The sequence below is a fragment of the Panulirus ornatus genome, chromosome 58, assembly GCF_036320965.1.
Source record: "Panulirus ornatus isolate Po-2019 chromosome 58, ASM3632096v1, whole genome shotgun sequence".
Lineage (NCBI taxonomy): Eukaryota > Metazoa > Arthropoda > Malacostraca > Decapoda > Palinuridae > Panulirus > Panulirus ornatus.
The window spans coordinates 4604392-4628992 of NC_092281.1; the positions used below are offsets into that span (position 1 = coordinate 4604392).

Below are 24601 nucleotides of genomic sequence, written 5' to 3' on the forward strand. Positions count from 1 at the left end.
AGGAGTATTGCTACTCCTTCCCTTGCTCTTGTCCTCTCACTAACCCCTGACTTTACTCCCCAGACATTCCCAAACCACTCTTCCCCTTTACCCTTGAGCTTCGTTTCACTCAGAGCCAAAACATCCAGGTTCCTTTCCTCAAACATACTACCTATCTCTCCTTTTTTCACATCTTGGTTACATCCACACACATTTAGGCACCCCACTCTGAGCCTTCGAGGAGGATGAGCACTCCCCGCGTGACTCCTTCTTCTGTTTCCCATTTTAGAAAGTTAATACAAGGAGGGGAGTATTTCTGGCCCCCCGCTGGTAAATAAAGTGCGTAAGACAAGGGACCAAATGGGAACTTCGGTGAAGGGCGCAAGTGGGGAGGTGATAACAAGTAGTGGTGATGTGAGAAGGAGATGGAGTGAGTATTTCGAAGGTTTGTTGAATGTGTTTGATGATAGAGTGGCAGATATAGGGTTTTTTGGTCGAGGTGGTGTGCAAAGTGAGAGGGTTAGGGAAAATGATTTGGTAAACAGAGAAGAGGTAGTGAAAGCTTTGCGGAAGATGAAAGCCGGCAAGGCAGCAGGTTTGGATGGTATTGCAGTGGAATTTATTAAAAAAGGGGGTGACTGTATTGTTGACTGGTTGGTAAGGTTATTTAATGTATGTATGACTCATTGTGAGGTGCCTGAGGATTGGCGGAATGCGTGCATGGTGCCACTGTACAAAGGCAAAGGCGATAAGAGTGAGTGCTCAAATTACAGAGGTATAAGTTTGTTGAGTATTCCTGGTAAATTATATGGGAGGGTATTGATTGAGAGGGTGAAGGCATGTACAGAGCATCAGATTGGGGAAGAGCTGTGTGGTTTCAGAAGTGGTAGAGGATGTGTGGATCAGGTGTTTGCTTTGAAGAATGTATGTGAGAAATACTTAGAAAAGCAAATGGATTTGTATGTAGCATTTATGGATCTGGAGAAGGCATATGATAGAGTTGATAGAGATGCTCTGTGGAAGGTATTAAGAATATATGGTGTGGGAGGAAAGTTGTTAGAAGCAGTGAAAAGTTTTTATCGAGGATGTAAGGCATGTGTACGTGTAGGAAGAGAGGAAAGTGATTGGTTCTCAGTGAATGTAGGTTTGCGGCAGGGGTGTGTGATGTCTCCATGGTTGTTTAATTTGTTTATGGATGGGGTTGTTAGGGAGGTAAATGCAAGAGTTTTGGAAAGAGGGGCAAGTATGAAGTCTGTTGGGGATGAGAGAGCTTGGGAAGTGAGTCAGTTGTTGTTCGCTGATGATACAGCGCTGGTGGCTGATTCATGTGAGAAACTGCAGAAGCTGGTGACTGAGTTTGGAAAAGTGTGTGGAAGAAGAAAGTTAAGAGTAAATGTGAATAAGAGCAAGGTTATTAGGTACAGTAGGGTTGAGGGTCAAGTCAATTGGGAGGTGAGTTTGAATGGAGAAAAACTGGAGGAAGTGAAGTGTTTTAGATATCTGGGAGTGGATCTGGCAGCGAATGGAACCATGGAAGCGGAAGTGGATCATAGGGTGGGGGAGGGGGCGAAAATCCTGGGGGCCTTGAAGAATGTGTGGAAGTCGAGAACATTATCTCGGAAAGCAAAAATGGGTATGTTTGAAGAATAGTGGTTCCAACAATGTTGTATGGTTGCGAGGCGTGGGCTATGGATAGAGTTGTGCGCAGGAGGATGGATGTGCTGGAAATGAGATGTTTGAGGACAATGTGTGGTGTGAGGTGGTTTGATCGAGTGAGTAACGTAAGGGTAAGAGAGATGTGTGGAAATAGAAAGAGCGTGGTTGAGAGAGCAGAAGAGGGTGTTTTGAAGTGGTTTGGGCACATGGAGAGGATGAGTGAGGAAAGATTGACCAAGAGGATATATGTGTCGGAGGTGGAGGGAACAAGGAGAAGAGGGAGACCAAATTGGAGGTGGAAAGATGGAGTGAAAAAGATTTTGTGTGATCGGGGCCTGAACATGCAGGAGGGTGAAAGGAGGGCAAGGAATAGAGTGAATTGGAGCGATGTGGTATACCGGGGTTGACGTGCTGTCAGTGGATTGAAGCAGGGCATGTGAAGCGTCTGGGGTGAGCCATGGAAGGCTGTGTAGGTATGTATATTTGCGTGTGTGGACGTATGTATATACATGTGTATGGGGGGGGGGGGGGTTGGGCCATTTCTTTCGTCTGTTTCCTTGCGCTACCTCGCAAACGCGGGAGACAGCGACAAAGTATAATAAAAAAAAAAATATATATATATATATATATATATATATATATATATATATATATATACACATATATATTGGAAAGGATCACAATATTGCGCGTAATCAAGGTATTCCTATGAGTCCACGGGGAAAATGAAACACGATAAGTTTCCAAGTGCACTTTCGTGTAATAATCGCATCATCAAGGGAGAGAAATATAACAGTCAGTTGATATATATCGAAGAGACGAAGCTAGGACGCCATTTGGTAAACATGTTTACCAAATGGCGTCCTAGCTTCGTCTCTCTTGTGTCTGCCCTGATGATGTGATTATTACACGAAAGTGCACTTGGGAACTTTTCGTGTTTCATTTTCCCCGTGGACTCATAGGAATATCTTGATCATGCGCAATATTGTGATCCTTTCCAATATACATATATATATATATATATATATATATATATATATATATATATATATATATATATATATATATATATATATGTGTGTGTGTGTGTGTGTGTGTGTGTGTGCTTTGTCGCTGTCTCCCGCTTTTGCGAGGTAGCGCAAGGAAACAGACGAAAGAAATGGCCCAACCCACACCCATACACATGTATATACATACACGTCCCCACACGCAAATATACATACCCATACATCTCAATGTACACATATATATACACACACAGACATATACATATATACACATGCACACAATTCACACCGTCTGCCTTTATTCATTCTCATCTCCCCCTCCCCCCTCATGTGTGCGAGGTAGCGCTAGAAAAAGACAACAAAGGCCCCATTCGTTCACGCTCAGTCTCTAGCTGTCATGCAATAATGCCTGAAACCACAGCTCCCTTTCCACATCCAGGCCCCACACAACTTTCCATGGTTTACCCCAGACGCTTCACATGCCCTGATTCAATCCATTGACAGCACGTCGACCCCGGTATACCACATCGATCCAATTCACTCTATTCCTTGCCCGCCTTTCACCCTCCTGCATGTTCAGACCCCGATCCCTCAAAATCTTTTTCACACCATCTTTCCACCTCCAATTTGGTCTCCCACTTCTCGTTCCCTCCACCTCCGACACATATATCCTCTTGGTCAATCTTTCCTCACTCATTCTCTCCATGTGCCCAAACCATTTCAAAACACCCTCTTCTGCTCTCTCAACCACGCTCTTCTTATTTCCACACCTCTCTCTTACCCTTACATTACTTACTCGATCAAACCACCTCACACCACATATTGTCCTCAAACATCTCATTTCCAGCACGTCCACCCTCCTGCGCACTACTCTATCCATAGCCCACGCCTCGCAACCATACAACATTGTTGGAACCACTATTCCTTCAAGCATACCCATTTTTGCTTTCGGAGATAATGTTCTCGACTTCCACACATTCTTCAAGGCTCCCAGGATTTTCGCCCCCTACCCCACCCTATGATCCACTTCCGCTTCTATGGTTCCATCCGCTGCCAGATCCACTCCCAGATATCTAAAACACTTCACTTCCTCCAGATTTTCTCCATTCAAACTTACCTCCCAATTGACTTGACCATCAACCCTACTGTACTAAATAACCTTGCTCTTATTCACATTTACTCTTAACTTTCTTCTTTCACACACTTTACCAAACTCAGTCACCAGCTTCTGCAGTTTCTCACATGAATCAGCCACCAGCGCTGTATCATCAGCGAACAACAACTGACTCACTTCCCAAGCTCTCTCATCCCCAACAGACTTCATACTTGCCCCTCTTTCCAAAACTCTTGCATTCACCTCCCTAACAACCCCATCCATAAACAAATTAAACAACCATGGAGACATCACACACCCCTGCCGCAAACCTACATTCACTGAGAACCAATCACTTTCCTCTCTTCCTACACGTACACATGCCTTACATCCTCGATAAAAACTTTTCACTGCTTCTAACAACTTGCCTCCCACACCATATATTCTTAGTACCTTCCACAGAGCATCTCTATCAACTCTATCATATGCCTTCTCCAGATCCATAAATGCTAAATACAAATCCATTTGCTTTTCTAAGTATTTCTCACATACATTCTTCAAAGCAAACACCTGATCCACACATCCTCTACCACTTCTGAAACCACACTGCTCTTTCCCAATCTGATGCTCTGTACATGCCTTCACCCTCTCAATCAATACCCTTCCATATAATTTACCATGAATACTCAACAAACTTATACCTCTGTAATTTGAGCACTCACTCTTATCCCCTTTGCCTTTGTACAATGGCACTATGCACGCATTCCGCCAATCCTCAGGCACCTCACCATGAATCATACATACATTAAATAACCTTACCAACCAGTCAACAATACAGTCACCCCCTTTTTTTAATAAATTCCACTGCAATACCATCCATATTTATTTTGCTTTGTCGCTGTCTCCCGCGTTTGCGAGGTAGCGCAAGGAAACAGGCGAAAGAAATGGCCCAACCCACACCCATACACATGTATATACATACACGTCCACACACGCAAATATACATACCTATACACCTCAATGTACACATATATATACACACACAGACATATGCATATATACACATGTACATAATTCATACTGTCTGCCTTTATTCATTCCCATCGCCACCTCGCCACACATGGAATACCTTCCCCCTCCCCCCTCATGTGTGCGAGGTAGCGCTAGGAAAAAACAACAAAGGCCCCATTCGTTCACACTCAGTCTCTAGCTGACGCGTAATAATACCCGAAACCACAGCTCCCTATATATATATATAGGGAGATAAAAGTCATTGGGCACCTTTAGAGACATCATAACATTTGTTCTGGTGCTATGAAGAATATGTTCATAACATAACTAGCACACCTGCATATCAAGGTTCAGGTGGGGTCGTGCAGGTCAGCCATTAATCAACATTAACAAGTTTGTTTTTTTTCTCCGTCAGAAAGATGAGTCGGCAGCCTGGTAAGACTGGGAGGGAGGCTTCCTGAGTAGCAGATCCTTGTGCCACTACCTGGGATGCCCCTGGCTGAGCCTCCCCCAACCCCCAACCCCCAGCCCACCCACCCACCCACCCACCCCAGGCAACAGACGGCCGCCCACGTTCACGTCTACTTTACCTTCGACGTTCACATCCCCATGTGTCCGGACCAGGCAAGATGGAGGGTGAGGCAGCAGGAGCAGCAGCAGCAGCAGCACTACATCTGTGAGGTAAGATGGTGTAGGAGGGAGGGACGACACACACACACACACACACACACACACACACACACACACACACACACACACACACACACACATACACACATAACACGACGAACAGCAATATGACAGACACCGAATCAAGACACCAAAGTTTCCATAAGTTGCTACCGACAGGTTTCCCCACCACCCGCCACAGTTCAGGTCTCCTCCACCACAGTTAAAGCTTCATAATGCCAAATGCAATAGTATCATTAAGATATGAAGCCCAGCATTATCATACACTAACTTCTCGTGTATTTCCCCTTGGCCACTCTTGTCATCATCATAACTTCTTTCTTAAGTTTTCAAGTGATGAAGAACTTACCGACCATGTATTGTGGTTTTATTGCTGGACTAACAAGTTGGTTCTCATATTCACCTCCTGCTCCACAAACATCTCATATCCTACCCATCACTGATTACATTCTCCCACCATCTGTCTGGGCTGGGTTGTGGAGGGTAATGTCTGGGTTGTGTTGTGGAGGGTAATGTCTGGGTTGTGTTGTGGAAGGTTGTGGAGACTAATGTTTGGGGTATGTTGTGGGGGTTGTGGAGAGTAATGTGTGGGGTATGTTGTGGGGGTTGTGGAGAGTAATGTGTGGGGTATGTTGTGGGGGTTGTGGAGAGTAATGTGTGGAGTATGTTGTGTGGGGTTGTGGAGAGTAATGTGTGGGGTATGTTGTGTGGGGTTGTGGAGAGTAATGTGTGGGGTATGTTGTGGGGGGTTGTGGAGAGTAATGTGTGGGGTATGTTGTGTGGGGTTGTGGAGAGTAATGTGTGGGGTATGTTGTGTGGGGTTGTGAAGAATAATGTGTGGGGTATCTTGTGGGGTTGTGGAGAGTTATGTGTGGAATATGTTGTGTGGGGTTGTGGAGAGTAATGTGTTGGGTATGTTGTGGGGGGGGGGGGGGGGTGGAGAGTAATGTGTGGGGTATGTTGTGTGGGGTTGTGGAGAGTAATGTGTGGGGTATGTTGTGTGGGTTGTGGAGAGTAATGTGTGGGGTATGTTGTGAGGGTTGTGGAGAGTTATGTGTGGGGTTGAGTTATGTGTGGGGTATGTTGTGGGGGTTGTGGAGAGTAATGTGTGGGGTATGTTGTGGGGGTTGAGGAGAGTAATGTGTGGGGTGTGTTGTGGGGGTTGTGGAGAGTAATGTGTGGGGTATGTTGTGGGGGTTGTGGAGAGTTATGTGTGGGGTATATTGTGGGGGTTGTGGAGAGTAATGTGTGCGGTATGCTGTGTGGGGTTGTGGAGAGTAATGTGTGGGGTATGTTGTATGGGGTTGTGGAGAGTAATGTGTGGGGTATGTTGTGGGAGTTTGTAGAGAGTACTATGTAGGGTATGTTGTGTGGGGTTGTGGAGAGTAATGTGTGGGGTATGTTGTGGGGGTTGTGGAGAGTTATGTGTGGGGTATATTGTGGGGATGTGGAGTTATGTGTGGGGTAAGTTGCGGGGGTTGTGGAGAGTAATGTGTGGGGTATGTTGTAGGGGGTTGTGGAGAGTAATGTGTGGAGTATGTTGTGGGGGTTTATGGAGAGTACTGTGTGGGGTTTGTTGAGTGGGGTTGTGGAGACTAATGTGTGGGTTATGTTGTGGGGGTTGTGGAGAGTAATGTGTGGGATATGTAGTGGGGGTTGTGGAGAGAAATGTGTGGGGGTATGTTGTGTGGGGTTGTGGAGAGTAATGTGTGGGGTATGCTGAGGCGGTTGTGGAGAGTAATGTGTGGGGTATGTTGTGTGGGGTTGTGGAGAGTAATGTGTGGGGTATGTTGTGGGGGTTGGGCAGAGTAATGTGTGGGGTATGTTGTGTGGGGTTGTGGAGAGCAATGTGTGGGGTATATTGTGGGGGATGTGGAGAGTAATGTGTGGGGTATGTTGTGTGGGGTTGTGGAGAGTAATGTGTGGGGTATGTTGTGGGAGTTGTGCAAAGTAAAGTGTGAGGTATGTTGTGGGGGTTGTGGAGAGTAATGTGTGGGGAATGTTGTGTGGGGTTGTGAAGAGTAATGTGTGGGGTATGTTGTGGGGGGGTTGTGGAGAGTAATGTGTGGGGTATATTGTGGGGGTTGTGGAGAGTAATGTGTGGGGTATATTGTGGGGGGTTGTGGAGAGTAATGTGTGGGGTATATTGTGGGGGTTGTGGAGAGTAATGTGTGGGGTATATTGTGGGGGATTGTGGAGAGTAATGTGTGGGGTATGTTGTGGGGGTTGTGGAGAGTAATGTGTGGGGTATGTTGTGGGGGCTGTGGAGAGTAATATGTGGGGTATGTTGTGGGAGTTGTGGAGAGTAAAGTGTGAGGTATGTTGTGGGGGTTGTGGAGAGTAATGTGTGGGGAATGTTGTGGGAGTTGTGGAGAGTAATGTGTGGGGTATATTGTGGGGGGTTGTGGAGAGTAATGTGTGGGGTATGTTGTGGGAGTTGTGGAGAGTAAAGTGTGAGGTATGTTGTGGGGGTTGTGGAGAGTAATGTGGGGGAAATGTTGTGGGGGTTGTGGAGAGTAATGTGTGGGGTATATTGTGGGGGTTGTGGAGAGTAATGTGTGGGGTATGTTGTGGGAGTCGTGGAGAGTAAAGTGTGAGGTATGTTGTGGGGGTTGTGGAGAGTAATGTGTGAGGAATGTTGTGCGGGTTGTGGAGAGTAATGTGTGGGGTATATTGTGGGGGATTGTGGAGAGTAATGTGTGGGGTATGTTGTGTGGGGTTGTGGAGAGTACTGTGTGGGGTATGCTGTGGGGGTTGTTGAGAGTAATGTGTGGGGTATGTTATGGGAGGTTGTGAAGAGTAATGTGTGGTGTAAGTTGTGGGGGCTGTGGAGAGTAATGTGTGGGGTATGTTGTGGGGGTTGTGGAGAGTAATGTGTGAAAGTTGTGGAGAGTGATGTGTGGAGTATGAAGTGGGGGTTGTGGAGAGTAATGTGTGGGGTATGTTGTGTGGTGTTGTGGAGAGTACTGTGTGGGGTATGTTGTGGGAGTTGTGGAGAGTAATGTTTGGGGTATGTTGTGGAGGGTTGTGGAGAGTAATGTGTGGGGGTATATTGTGGGGTTGTGGAGAGTAATGTGTGGGGTATGTTGTTGGGGTTGTGCAGAGTAATGCGTGGGGTATGATGTTTGGGGTTGTAGAGAGTAATGTGTGGGGTATGTTGTTGGGGTTGTGCAGAGTAATGTGTGCAATATGTTATGGGGGTTGTGGAGAGTAATATGTGGGTATGTTGTGGGGGTTGTGGACAGTAATGTGTGAGGTATGTTATGGGGCTTGTAGAGAGTAATGTGTGGAGTATGTTGTGGGGGTTGCAAAGAGTAATGTGTAGGGTATGTTGTGGGGGTTATGGAGAGTAATGTATGGAGTATATTGTGGGGGGATGTGTTGAGTAATGTGTGGGGTATGTTGTGTGGGGTAGTGGAGAGTAATGTGTGGGGTATGTTGTGGGGGTGTGGAAAGTAATGTGTGGGGTATGTTGTGGGGGCTATGGAGAGTAATGTGTGGGGTATGTTGTGGGGGGCTATGGAGAGTAATGTGTGGGGTATATGTTGTGGGGCGTTGTGGAGAGTAATGTGTGGGGTATGTTGTTGGAGTTGTGGGGAGTAATGTGTGGGGTATGTTGTGTTGTGGAGAGTAATGTGTGGGGTATGTTGTGGGGTGCTGAGGAGAGTAATGTGTGGGGTATGTTGTGGGGGTTGTAGAGAGTAATGTGTGGGGTACGTTATGGGGGTTGTGGAGAGTAATGTGTGGGGCATGTTGTATGGGGTTGTGGAGAGTAATGTGTGGGGTATATTGTGGGGGTTGTGGAGAGTAATGTGTGGGGTATATTGTGGGGGTTGTGGAGAGTAATGTGTGGGATATGTTGTGGGGGTTCTGGAGAGTAATATGTATGGTATATTGTGGGGGATGTGTTGAGTAATATGTTGGGTATGTTGTGTGGGGTTGTGGAGAGTAATGTGTGGGATATGTTGTGGGGGTGTGGAGAGTAATGTGTGGGGTATGTTGTAGGGGGTTGTGGAGAGTAATGCGTGGGGTATGTTTTAAGGGGCTATGGAGAGTAATGTGTCGGGTATGTTGTGGGGGGTTGTGGAGAGTAATGTGTGGGGTATGTTGTGGAGGGTTGTGGAGAGTTATGTGTGGAATATGTTGTGGGGTTGTGGAGAGTAATGTGTGGTGTATGTTGTAGGAGTTGTGGAGAGTAATGTGTGGGGTATGTTGTGGGGGTTGTGGAGAGCAATGTGTGGGGTATGTTGTGGGGGTTGTGGAGAGTAATGTGTGGAATATGTTGTGGGAGTTGTGGAGAGTAATGTGGGGGGTATGTTGTGGGGGTTGTGGAGAGTAATGTGTGGGGTATGTTTTGGGGGGTTGTAGAGAGTAATGTGTGGGGTATGTTGTTGGGGTTGTGGAGGGTAATGTGTGGGGTATATTGTGAGGGGTTGTGGAGAGTAATGTATGGAGTATGTTGTGGGGGTTGTGGAGAGTAATGTGTGGGGTATGTTGTGGGGGTTGTGGAGAGTAATGTGTGGGGTATATTGTGTGGATTTGTGGAGAGTAATGTATGGAGTATGTTGTGGGGGTTGTGGAGAGTAATGTGTGGGGTATGTTGTGGGGGTTGTGGAGAGTAATGTGTGGGGTTGTTGTTGGGGTTGTGGAGAGTAATGTATGGAGTATGTTGTAGGGGTTGTGGAGAGTAATGTTTGGGGTATGTTGTGGGGGTTGTGGAGAGTAATGTGTGGGGTATGTTGTTGGGGTTGTGGAGAGTAATGTGTGGGGTATATTGTGAGGGGTTGTGGAGAGTAATGTATGGAGTATGTTGTGGGGGTTGTGGAGAGTAATGTGTGGGGTATGTTGTGAGGGTTGTGGAGAGTAATGTATGGAGTATGTTGTAGGGGTTGTGGAGAGTAATGTGTGGGGTATGTTGTGGGGGTTGTGGAGAGTAATGTGTGGGGTATGTTGTGGGAGTTGTGGGGAGAGTAATGTGTTGGGGTAAGTTGTGGGGGTTGTGGAGAGTAATGTGTGGGGTATGTTGTGGGGTTGTGGAGAGTAATGTGTGGGGTATGTTGTTGGGGTTGTGGAGAGTAATGTGTGGGGTATGTGTTTGGGGTTGTGGAGAGTAATGTGTGGGGTATGTTGTGGGGTTGTGGAGAGTAATGTGTGGGTAATATGTGTTGGAGGGGGTTGTGTTTGGAGAGTAATATGTGTGGGTATGTTGTGGGGGGTTGTGGAAGTAATGTGTGGGTATGTTGTGGGGTTGTAGAGAGTATGTGTTGGAGTATGTTGTGGGGGTTGTGAAGAGTAATGTGTGGGTATGTTGTGGGGTTTGGAGAGTAATGTATGGGTATGTTGTGGGGGTGTGTGAGAGTAATGTGTGGGGTATGTTGTGTGGGTTGTGGAGAGTAATGTGTGGGGTATGTTGTGGGGGTGTGGAGAGTAATGTGTGGGGTATGTTGTGGGGGTTGTGGAGAGTAATGTGTGGGGTATGTTGTGGGGGTTGTGGAGAGTAATGTGTGGGTATGTTGTGGGGGTTGTGGAGAGTAATGTGTGGGGTATGTTGTGGGGGTTGTGGAGAGTAATGTGTGGGGTATGTTGTGGGGGTTGTGGAGAGTAATGTGTGGGGTATGTTGTGGGGGTTGTGGAGAGTAATGTGTGGGGTATGTTGTGGGGGTTGTGGAGAGTAATGTGTGGGGTATGTTGTGGGGGTTGTGGAGAGTAATGTGTGGGGTATGTTGTGGGGGTTGTGGAGAGTAATGTGTGGGGTATGTTGTGGGGGTTGTGGAGAGTAATGTGTGGGGTATGTTGTGGGGGTTGTGGAGAGTAATGTGTGGGGTATGTTGTGTGGGGTTGTGGAGAGTAATGTGTGGGGTATGTTGTGGGGGTTGTGGAGAGTAATGTGTGGGGTATGTTGTGGGGGTTGTGGAGAGTAATGTGTGGGGTATGTTGTGGGGGTTGTGGAGAGTAATGTGTGGGGTATGTTGTGTGGGGTTGTGGAGAGTAATGTGTGGGGTATGTTGTGGGGGGTTGTGGAGAGTAATGTGTGGGGTATGTTGTGGGGGTTGTGGAGAGTAATGTGTGGGGTATGTTGTGGGGGGTTGTGGAGAGTAATGTGTGGGGTATGTTGTGGGGGGTTGTGGAGAGTAATGTGTGGGGTATGTTGTGGGGGGTTGTGGAGAGTAATGTGTGGGGTATGTTGTGGGGGTTGTGGAGAGTAATGTGTGGGGTATGTTGTGGGGGTTGTGGAGAGTAATGTGTGGGGTATGTTGTGGGGGGTTGTGGAGAGTAATGTGTGGGGTATGTTGTGGGGGGTTGTGGAGAGTAATGTGTGGGGTATGTTGTGGGGGTTGTGGAGAGTAATGTGTGGGGTATGTTGTGGGGGTTGTGGAGAGTAATGTGTGGGGTATGTTGTGGGGGTTGTGGAGAGTAATGTGTGGGGTATGTTGTGGGGGGTTGTGGAGAGTAATGTGTGGGGTTTGTTGTGGGGGTTGTGGAGAGTAATGTGTGGGGTATGTTGTGGGGGTTGTGGAGAGTAATGTGTGGGGTATGTTGTGGGGGTTGTGGAGAGTAATGTGTGGGGTATGTTGTGGGGGTTGTGGAGAGAATGTGTGGGTATGTTGTGGGGGTTGTGGAGTATGTGTGGGGGTATGTTGTGGGGGTTGTGGAGAGTAATGTGTGGGGTATGTTGTGTGGGGTTGTGGAGAGTAATGTGTGGGGTATGTTGTGGAGAGTAATGTGTGGGGTATGTTGTGTGGGGTTGTGGAGAGTAATGTGTGGGGTATGTTGTGGAGAGTAATGTGTGGGGTATGTTGTGGGGGTTGTGGAGAGTAATGTGTGGGGTATGTTGTGGAGAGTAATGTGTACCTACCACCAGCAGCAGGAGGAAGGTGGTGATGGTACCTACTACGTGTAAGCTGGAGACAGCGATGTGTCCTCATCCATGCCTGCCAGACACAATTAATTAACTGGTTATCAATTAATGGAAACTAATTATCGCGGAGTGTGAGGAGAAGATAGACAGACAGGCGCTGATGATGTAAGGATAATGCTATATCGAGGTTATACTTGGTAACTTACTTGTCTAGAACCTTTAATGGTTCACACATCATTAACGACCTCACTAGACCAGCTTAACGACCTCACTACACTAGCTTAACGACCTCATGTGCTAACTAGACCAGCTTGACTGAATTATTAAGTATATGTGTAAAGATGTCTCTCACACACCAGTGACGGTTTCCGTATATCATGACTTCATTCTATACCTTTCTAATGACGTCATCCCTGACAACAGACGTCATCACTAAACGACTAATATTATTACTTCTCCCGTGACGTCATTCATTTCTTAGCCGCTGACGTAACGATACGTCACATGTGTCCCGGATCAGTCCATAGCATGAGAAGGAAACCGTTAAGGAAGGTTCACCATGCGGGAGCCAGGTGAGGCAGTAATGGTCTGTAGCAACCACAAAAACAGAAACAATTATAGAAAGAGAGACGTCACGATACAGAGAGATGGCACAGCAAACATGGTACAGAGAGGTGGCACAGCAAACATGGTACAGAGAGGTGGCACAGCAAATATGGTACAGAGAGGTGGCACAGCAAACATGGTACAGAGAGGTGGCACAGCAAACATGGTACAGAGAGATGGCACAGCAAACATGGTACAGAGAGGTGGCACAGCAAACATGGTACAGAGAAGTGGCACAACAAACATGGTACAGAGAGGTGGCACAGCAAACATGGTACAGAGAGGTGGATCAGCAAACATGGTACAGAGAAGTGGCACAGCAAACATGGTACAGAGAGGTGGCACAGCAAACATGGTACAGAGAGATGGCATATCAAACATGGTACAGAGAAGTGGTACAGCAAACATGGTACAGAGAGGTGGCACAGCAAACATGGTACAGAGAAGTGGCACAGCAAACATGGTACAGAGAGGTGGCACAGCAAACATGATACAGAGAGATGGCACAGCAAACATGGTACAGAGAGGTGGCACAGCAAACATGGTACAGAGAAGTGGCACAACAAACATGGTACAGAGAGGTGGCACAGCAAACATGGTACAGAGAGGTGGCACAGCAAACATGGTACAGAGAAGTGGCACAGCAAACATGGTACAGAGAGGTGGCACAGCAAACATGGTACAGAGAGATGGCACAGCAAACACAGTACAGAGAGGTGGACCAGCAAACATGGCACAGAGAGGTGGCACAGCAAACATGGTACAGAGAGGTGGATCAGCAAACATGGTATAGAGAGGTGGCACAGCAAAAATGGTACAGAGAGGTGGATCAGCAAACATGGCACAGAGAGGTGGCACAGCAAACACGGTACAGAGAGGTGGCACGGCAAACATGATACAGAGAGGTGGCACAGCAAACATGGTACAGAGAGGTGGCACAGCAAACGTGGTACAGAGAGGTGGATCAGCAAACATGGTACAGAGAGGTGGATCAGCAAACATGGTACAGAGAGGTGGCACAGCAAACATGGTACAGAGAAGTGGCACAGCAAACATGGTACAGAGAGGTGGATCAGCAAACATGGTACAGAGAGGTGGATCAGCAAACATGGTACAGAGAGGTGGATCAGCAAACATGGTATATAGAGATGGCACAGCAAACATGGTACAGAGAGGTGGCACAGCAAACATGGTACAGAGAGGTGGTACAGCAAACATGGTACAGAGAGGTGGATCAGCAAACATGATACAGAGAGGTAGCACAGCAAACATGGTACAGAGAGGTGGCACAGCAAACATGGTACAGAGAGGTGGCACAGCAAACGTGGTACAGAGAGGTGGCACAGCAAACATGGTACAGAGAGGTGGATCAGCAAACATGGTACAGAGAGGTAGCACAGCAAACATGGTACAGAGAGGTGGATCAGCAAACATGGCACAGAGAGGTGGCACAGCAAACATGGTACAGAGAGGTGGCACAGCAAACATGGTACAGAGAGGTGGATCAGCAAACATGGTACAGAGAGGTGGCACAGCAAACATGGTACAGAGAGGTGGCACAGCAAACATGGTACGGAGAGGTGGATCAGCAAACATGGTACAGAGAGGTGGTACAGCAAACATGGAACAGAGAGGTAGCACAGCAAACATGATACAGAGAGGTGGTACAGCAAACATGATACAGAGAGGTGGTACAGCAAACATGGTACAGAGAGGTAGCACAGCAAACATGGCCTTGCGGTGGTATTCTTATCATTAGTGCCATGATATAAACCTTGCGTTTGTTTAAGATGGTGATGAACACAGTTCACTATACATCACTACGTTATGAACATATCGCTGCTGCTGTCAAGTTAGCATATCATTCCCTCAGTACATGTACACCCACGCTCAACATTTGACCGACAGGGAATTCCCATCGTGTAAGAGATACAATGTTACATCTATGTCAACTTAGCCAAATGTATGGTTGAATATCCAGAGTTAGCATGAAAACATGTCTAATTATCATTATTTTCAAACTATATTTAAATGAAAAGTGGCATTATGCGAAAAACACACACATATGAAACATATGTAACTTTCAAACCACCCGCCACCTCCCGCACCAGCGAGGTAGCGTTAAGAACAGAGGACTGGGCCTTGAGGGAATACCCTCACCTGGCCCAATTCTCTGTTCCTTCTTTTGGAAAAAAAAAAAAAAAAAAAAAAAAAAAAAAACATATGTAACAATCTCAAAATATAATCAGAGAACGAGGCCAGGTGAGGATATTCCCTCAGAGGCCCAGTCCTCTGTTCTTAACGCTACCTTGCTAATGCGGGAAATGGCGAATAGTTTGAAAGAAAGAATATATATATATATATATATATATATATATATATATATATATATATATATATATATATATATATATATATATATATATATATATGATCCCTGGGGATAGGGTAGAAAGAATACTTCCCACGTATTCCCTGCGTGTCGTAGAAGGCGACTAAAAGGGGAGGAGCGGGGGCCTGGAAATCCTCCCCTCTTTTTTTTTTTTTCAATTTTCCAAAAGAAGGAACGGGAAAGAAAAGAAATATATATATATATATATATATATATATATATATATATATATATATATATATATATATATATATATATATATATATATATATATATATTTTTTTTTTTTTTTTTTTTTTTTTTTTTTTTTTGCCGCTGTCTCCCGCGTTTGCGAGGTAGCCTAAGGAAACAGACGAAAGAAATGGCCCAACCCCCCCATACACATGTATATACATACGTCCACACACGCAAATATACATACCTACACAGCTTTCCATGGTTTACCCCAGTCGCTTCACATGCCTTGATTCAATCCACTGACAGCACGTCAACCCCGGTATACCATATCGCTCCAATTCACTCTATTCCTTGCCCTCCTTTCACCCTCCTGCATGTCCAGGCCCCGATCACACAAAATCTTTTTCACTCCATCTTTCCACCTCCAATTTGGTCTCCCTCTTCTCCTCGTTCCCTCCACCTCCGACACATATATCCTCTTGGTCAATCTTTCCTCACTCATTCTCTCCATGTGCCCAAACCATTTCAAAACACCCTCTTCTGCTCTCTCAACCACGCTCTTTTTATTTCCACACATCTCTCTTACCCTTACGTTACTTACTCGATCAAACCACCTCACACCACACATTGTCCTCACACATCTCATTTCCAGCACATCATCCTCCTGCGCACAACTCTATCCATTGCCCACGCCTCGCAACCATACAACATTGTTGGAACCACTATTCCTTCAAACATACCCATTTTTGCTTTCCGAGATAATGTTCTCGACTTCCACACATTCTTCAAGGCTCCCAGAATTTTCGCCCCCTCCCCCACCCTATGATCCACTTCCGCTTCCATGGTTCCATCCGCTGCCAGATCCACTCCCAGATATCTAAAACACTTCACTTCCTCCAGTTTTTCTCCATTCAAACTCACCTCCCAATTGACTTGACCCTCAACCCTACTGTACCTAATAACCTTGCTCTTATTCACATTTACTCTTAACTTTCTTCTTTCACACTACCAAACTCAGTCACCAGCTTCTGCAGTTTCTCACATGAATCAGCCACCAGCGCTGTATCATCAGCGAACAACAACTGACTCACTTCCCAAGCTCTCTCATCCCCAACAGACTTCATACTTGCCCCTCTTTCCAAAACTATATATTGAGTGTAGAGTAGCACAAGGTGCGAGCTAATGACGTAAGGGGAGTTGGTGAGGAATGGGATGTATTTAGGGAAGCAGTGATGGCTTGAGCAAAAGATGCATGTAGCATGAGAAAGGTGGGAGGAGAACAGATTAGAAAGGGTAGTGAGTGGTGGGATGAAGTAGTATCTTTGGTAGTGAAAGAGAAGAGAGAGGCGTTTGGACGATTTTTGCAGGGAAATAGTGCAAATGACTGGAAGATGTATAAAAGAAAGTCAGGTCAAGAAAAAGGTGCGAGAGGTGAAAAAAGAGGGCAATTGAGAGTTGGGGTGAGGGAGTATCATTAAATTTTAGGGAGAATAAAAAGATGTTTTGGAAGGAGGTAAATAAAGTGCGTAAGACAAGGGAACAAATGGGAACATCGGTGAAGGAGGCTAATGGGGAGGTGATAACAAGTAGTGGTGATGTGAGAAGGAGATGGAGTGAGTATTTTGAATGTTTGTTGAATGTGTATGATGATAGAGTGGCAGATATAGGCTGTTTTGGTCGAGGTGGTGTGCGAAGTGAGAGGCTTTGCGGAAGATGAAAACCGGCAAGGCGGCGGGTTTGGATGGTATTGCAGTGGAATTTATAAAATGAAAAAAAGAGGGGTGACTGTGTTATTGATTGATTGTTAAGGATATTCAGTGTACTTATGGATCATGGTGAAGTGCCTGAGGATTGGCGGAATGCATGAATAGTGCTATTGTATAAAGGCAAAGGGGATAAAGGTGAGTGTTCAGATTACAGAGGTATAAGTTTGTTGAGTATTCCTGGGAAATTATATGGGAGGGTATTGATTGAGAGGGTGAAGGCATGTACAGAATCAGACTGGGGAAGAGCAGTGTGGTTTCTGAAGTGGTAGAGGATGTGTGGATCAGGTGTTTGCTTTGAAGAATGTGTGTGAGAAATACTTAGAAAAGCAAATGGATTTGTATGTAGCATTTATGAATCTGGAGAAGGCATATGATAGAGGTGATAGAGATGCTCTGTGAAAGGTATTAAGAGTACATGGTGTGGAAGGTAAGTTGCTAGAAGCAGTGAAATGTTTTTATCAAGATGTAAGGCATGTGTAGGAGTAGGAAGAGAGGAAAGTGATTGATTCCTAATGAACGTCGGTTTGCGGCAGGGGTGCGTGATGTCTCTCTTGGTTGTTTAATTAGTTTATGGATGGGGTGGTTGGGGAGGTGAATGCAAGAGTTTTGGAGAGGGGCAAGTATGCAGTCTGTTGTGAATGAGAAGGCTTGGGAAGTGAGTCACTTGTTGTTCGCTGATGACACAGCGCTGGTGGCTGATTCGGGTAGGAAATTGCAGAAGTTGGTAGCTGAATTTGGTAAAGTGTGAGAAAGAAGAAAGCTGACAGTAAATGTGAATAAGAGCAAGGTTATTAGGTACAGTAGGGTTGAGGGACAAGTTAATTGGGAGGTAAGTTTGAATGGAGAAAAACTGGAGGAAGTGAAGTGTTTTAGATATCTGGAAGTGGATTTGGCAGTGAATGAAACCATGGAAGCGGAAGTGAGTCACAGGGTGGGGGAGGGTGCGAAACTTCTGGGAGCGTTGAAGAATGTGTGGAAGGCGAGAACATTATCTCGGAAAGCAAAAGTGGTTATGTTTGAAGGAATAGTGGTTCCAACAATGTTTATATGGTTGCGAGGCGTGGGCTATAAATAGGGTTGTGCGGAGTAGGGTGGATGTGTTGGAAATAAAATGTTTGAGGACAATATGTGGTGTGAGGTGGTTTGATCGAGTAAGTAATGAAAGGGTAAGAGAGATGTGTGGAAATGAAAAGAGTGTGGTTGAGAGAGCAGAAGAGGTTCTGTTGAAATAGTTTGGTCACATGGGGAGAATGAGTGAGGAATGATTGACAAAGAGGATATATGTGTCAGACGTGGAGGGAATGAGAAGTGGGAGACCAAATTGGAGGTGGAAGGATGGAGTGAAAAAGATTTTGAGCGATCGGGGCCTGAACATACAGGAGGGTGAAAGGCGTGCAAGGAATAGAGTGAATTGGAATGATGTGGCATACCGGGGTCGACGTGCTGTCATTGGACTTAACCAGGGCGTGAAGCGTCTGGGGTAAACCATGGAAAGTTTTGTGGGGCCTGGATGTGGAAAGGGAGATGTGGTTTCAATGCATTACACATGACAGCTAGAGACTGAGTGTGGACGAATGTGGCTTTTTTTGTCTTTTCCTAACGCTACCTCGCGGGGAGGATGCTATTCATGTGTGGCGGGGTGGCGACGAGAATGGATGAAGGCAGTAAGTTTGAATATGCACATGTGTATATATGTATATGTCTGTGTATGTGTATGAATGTATACTTTGAAATGTATAGGTATGTATATGCACGTGTGTGGGCGTTTATGTATATACATGCGTATGTGGGTGGGTTGGGCCATTCTTTCGTCTGTTTCCTTGCGCTGCCTTTGCTAACGCTTGAAACGGTGATTAAGTATATATATATATATATATATATATATATATATATATATATTTTGCTTTCCGGGATAATGTTCTCGACTTCCACACATTTTTCAAGGCTCCCAAAATTTTCGCCCCCTCCCCCACCCTATGATCCACTTCCGCTTCCATGGTTCCATCCGCTGACAGATCCACTCCCAGATATCTAAAACACTTCACTTCCTCCAGCCTCTCACCATTCAAACTCACCTCCCAAATGACTTGACCCTCAACCCTACTGTACCTAATAACCTTGCTCTTATTGACATTTACTCTTAACTTTCTTCTTCCACACACTTTACCAAACTCCGTCACCAGCTTCTGCAGTTTCTCACATGAATCCGCCACCAGCGCTGTATCATCAGCGAACAACAACTGACTCACTTCCCAAGCTCTCTCATCCCCAACAGACTTCATACTTGCCCCTCTTTCTGGGAGTGGATCTGTCAGCGGATGGAACCATGGAAGCGGAAGTGGATCATAGGGTGGGGGAGGGGGCGAAAATTTTGGGAGCCTTGAAAAATGTGTGGAAGTCGAGAACATTATCCCGGAAAGCAAAAATGGGTATGTTTGAAGGAATAGTAGTTCCAACAATGTTGTATGGTTGCGAGGCGTGGGCTATGGATAGAGTTGTGCGCAGGAGGATGGATGTGCTGGAAATGAGATGTTTGAGGACAATGTGTGGTGTGAGGTGGTTTGATCGAGTAAGTAACGTAAGGGTAAGAGAGATGTGTGGAAATAAAAAGAGCGTGGTTGAGAGAGCAGAAGAGGGTGTTTTGAAATGGTTTGGGCACATGGAGAGAATGAGTGAGGAAAGATTGACCAAGAGGATATATGTGTCGGAGGTGGAGGGAACGAGGAGAAGAGGGAGACCAAATTGGAGGTGGAAAGATGGAGTGAAAAGGATTTTGTGTGATCGGGGCCTGAACATGCAGGAGGGTGAAAGGAGGGCAAGGAATAGAGTGAATTGGAGCGATGTGGTATACAGGGGTTGACGTGATGTCAGTGGATTGAATCAAGGCATGTGAAGCGTCTGGGGTAAACCATGGAAGGCTGTGTAGGTATGTATATTTGCGTGTGTGGACGTGTGTATGTACATGTGTATGGGGGGGGTTGGGCCATTTCTTTCGTCTGTTTCCTTGCGCTACCTCGCAAACGCGGGAGACAGCGACAAAGTATAAAAAAAAAAAAAAAAAAAAAAAAAAATATATATATATATATATATATATATATATATATATATATATATATATGTATATATATATATATCGCGTAGAATATGACCAGTATTTTTGTATTCATATTTTCCTGAATTTGATAATTTGTTGAGTCTACCAAAACATTTCATGTTTTACTGATATTTATGAGATTTGCTAGTGTGAGGCACGTTACCCTGTTGTCGTCTCCATGTCTGAGATACAATTATTTTTTTTAAGTAAGAATTGCTTAAGATGATTCTTTTTGTCAATAATTAATTTCCTTTGTACATCATTATATTTGATGTAATTCATTTAAATATTTAGTTACCAAAAGATTTTAAAACATGCAATAAACAACCAAAGAATAAGCAAGAAATTAGACAAATATTTATAGTGTTGTTTGTTGGTTATCCAAATTTTTATCATTGAACATTTATATGAAGCCAAACGCTGAATAGCTTATAAATGAAAATTTAGCTACAGATAGATATATCTATGTTCATTATCTTAATGTAAGAGAGAAAATGGATTATTTGCAAAAAATGCATTTGAAAAAAGAGAAATTCTCTATTCTGAAAAAGATAGAAAAATATAGGCTATGAATTTCAAGAGTCCATGTCATAACAGAGAAGTCAATTGTAATAGTGTCATCAGCAAACAGTAAGTGACTCACCTCCCTGATCCACAACATGCAGACCTACACTTAACTCCAAAAACCCTCGCATTCTCCTCCCTTACCACCCCATCCATAAACAAGGTGAGTAGCCATGATGACATCACACACCTCTGCTGCAGGCCCACCCTCACCGGGAACTACTCACCCACCCTCCTCTCCTATTCATGAGAGAGAGAGAGAGAGAGAGAGAGAGAGAGAGAGAGAGAGAGAGAGAGAGAGAGAGAGAGAGAGAGAGAGAGAGATTAACTTTCTTATATTGCAGAATACAATGGACTGGGTGCTTAGTTGGTGACGTGAGGAACAAGGATGATCATAAAAGGACCTGGAGAGACTTAACATGGAAACAGAACCAAGGATAAAGAAAATGAGGCAATCAAAGATGGAAAGCGGAACAGCGAGGAGACGTAAGCTGAAGGTGAAGTAGAAACGAGAACAATGTTGCCTATAATGGCAGGCCCTCATCATATTGGTCTTCCCAAGCATTATGAACCCTGCCTTGCATATATATATATATATATATATATATATATATATATATATATATATATATATATATATATATATATATATATATATATATATATATATATATATATATATATATCCCTACAAGGATTTTTGTAGATACGAGGTAGTGAAATTGTGCACAAAATACTTTGGTATAGAGGAAAAAATACGGTAAAAGTAAGTAGGTTCATACCTTCAATACCTTAACACAATCGTTTTCTTTGTATATATTCCATACAGAGGCGGCAGTGTATCCAGAAAATCTTATTAGAAAATAAGTAAAAACAAAGCAGGTTGAACTTTTTTATATCACTTTTATTAAACCTCTTTGTTTTTCTATTTTTTCTAACATACACTTGATAGACATTTTTTGCTGTCTTCACTGTATATGAGTGTAGGTGTTAATTTCTGTGTAAACCTGTCTGTGATACTTTCTCCTCAGTCCCCGAGGCCCCGTGTGCTAGTTATGTCCGTATCTCTGTTGGTGGATTTCATGGCCGTCGGCTGCTCATGCACCACCAGCAAGCCAAAATCCATATTCGCTAAACACGCCATGGAATTAATTTACTGGATATTCCCTCTATGTTATATATATATATATATATATATATATATATATATATATATATATATATATATATATATATATATATATATGATCCCTGGGGATAGGGGAGAAAGAATACTTCCCACGTATTCCCTGCGTGTCGTAGAAGGCGACTAAAAAGGGAGGGAGCGGGGGGCTGGAAATCCTCCCCTCTCGTTTTTTTTTTTTTTTCCAAAAGAAAGAACAGAGAAGGGGGCCAGGTGAGGATATTTCCTCAAAGGCTCAGTCCTCTGTTCTTAACGCTACCTCGCTAACGCGGGAAATGGCGAATAGTGTGAAAGAAAAAGAAATATATATATATATATATATATATATATATATATATATATATATATATATATATATATATATATATATATATATATATATATATATATATATATATAAGATACAGCAGTTGCTTCAAAGTCATCACTGCATTTCCTTCATTACCGAAGCAGTTTAAGTATTCAGGTTGTCTGTGACGGATGTCATATGTCACAGTACAGGATGTTCTGTGTCCTAGGTTCAGGTCCCTTAGGTCGTCTTTCCCGTATTAAATGAAAATTAAACTCACTACTAAACTGTCACAACAGGAAATAACTCATGATTTGGAAATATACAAATCTGAAGAGTCACAGTACAGTATTCAAAATCACCAAGAATACCAAATGTTACATGTTGATTCCAGTTATATATTGAAATGTTGACGGTTTAGAATTGCAATACTTCTAAAGTACTGCTCAAGTTTATATACCATATGTTTCGTAAGTCTCGAATTGGTGTATCTTAAGGTTCGATTGAATTTCCATTCCGTAGGTTAGATATTGAAAATTGGAAACTACTTCAGAATGCGTCACACCGGAAACGTTTGCACATTATTTCAGCAACTAACAAAGTAGTAAGGAAACTCTTTTACCCCGGCTTGTCGAGATGGATTGCTGGCAACTTTACTTTTCCTTAGCAAATATCATGATTATTAGCGTAGAGAACATTCGGTGATACAGAAAATAACATAGATGATCCAACTATTTCTATCACAATAAACTTCGTCGTGTTAGACAGCGTATGGTGCAGTATATAGGCGAGAGGTACATATCTATATGTCTACCTGCGTAAGCCCAATGCGTCTGTCTGTCGGCTTTCTTCCAAATTTAGTTTGCCTGACACAGTTATTGATCCGCAATTGCTGTCATCGTCATCATTTGGTTAATCATTCATTCAGCTGGCATATATCATTTTCGGTCAGTGTGACAAAATTTGTTTATCATTGACCTGGTGGATTACGTTAAAAGTAAAGAAATTTAAATGTAACCTTTCTACACATCACTCAATTACCAGCTTTTGTGATGAAAAAAATTTGTAACAATACATGATTCATTCGAATTGATATATATATATATATATATATATATATATATATATATATATATATATATATATATATATATATATATATATATATATATAGATAGATAGATAGATAGATAGATAGATAGATAGATAGATAGATAATGATGATCACACTGATCCGTGATGAAAGTCATGAAGGTGAAATCGCACTTTAGTAATTCATATAATTTTATTTAACATGTGATTCATCTATACATGTGCCACATGCCTAGAAAATTACGCTGAATAAAATTGTATGAAATCCTGCTGAAGTGCGATTTCTTATATATATATATATATATATATATATATATATATATATATATATATATATATATATATATATATATATATAGCAGTGGCACTTTGAGATTAGGTCAGGACTGTCAGATATAGATCACAAGTCAGTTAGTGGAGTAGATGTGGTAAATGCTGGATTAAAAGTTCCAGAATGATGACAAAAGTAACTCGATAGCGATGACAACTGGGAAGTCGTGAAGTCTGATTAAATAAATCTAGAAAGTAATTGAAAACCTGACAACAAGAGCGCCTGGAAATTATGTAAAATGCGTACTTTGAAAAATCTAAGTGAGAGTGGGTGTTGCACTTTGGGTCGTTGATCTCGATAAATTACCTCAGTATCTCAGTTTGAGCCTTGTCATTGTTGTGGTTGTTGGACGACATGAACTTGATGATAAAACTCTTGGGTATGATGACGCAACCCTTGAAGGTCATGTCGAAATGTATCATAGCTTTATGGTCGTGATCGAGCACATCACATACAGATTTTTTTGGTTAATGAATACTCAAGAACAATGCCTGGAAGTAAAATTCGCCGCCTAACTATATGATCGCTGGCTCGAGACCCACTTGACGGTGTTTCCAGCTTGGTCACAGTTCATCTAGAACTGAGAAGTCCAGGAGGTCGTGAGATGGAGCAGGTCAGTACCAGGTGTGCCACAAGATGCCCTGAGTGAGCGTCTGATGATGGTCTGAACATTCAGTCTATAAATTCTCTCATGGAAATCATGATAGAAATGAACAAATTAACGAACACTTACTAAATCTTCAAATTAAATCAAATGAAAAAAATATCATTACGTTAAATTTGTCCTTGTGTGTCTACATAACGTACCTTTT

General features: G+C 43.7%; 1 protein-coding gene across 1 annotated transcript in view; it reads left to right on the plus strand.

Annotated features, from left to right (window-relative positions):
• The window catches only part of LOC139766861 (uncharacterized), a 53803-nt gene extending 30240 nt beyond the window's left edge, over positions 1-23563 (plus strand). The window contains exons 3-4 of the mRNA XM_071695848.1: positions 5162-5427; positions 21239-23563. The gene's annotated coding sequence lies outside the window, so the exon portion shown is untranslated. The remainder of the gene's footprint in view (positions 1-5161; positions 5428-21238) is intronic.
• Positions 23564-24601: the final 1038 nt, after the last annotated feature.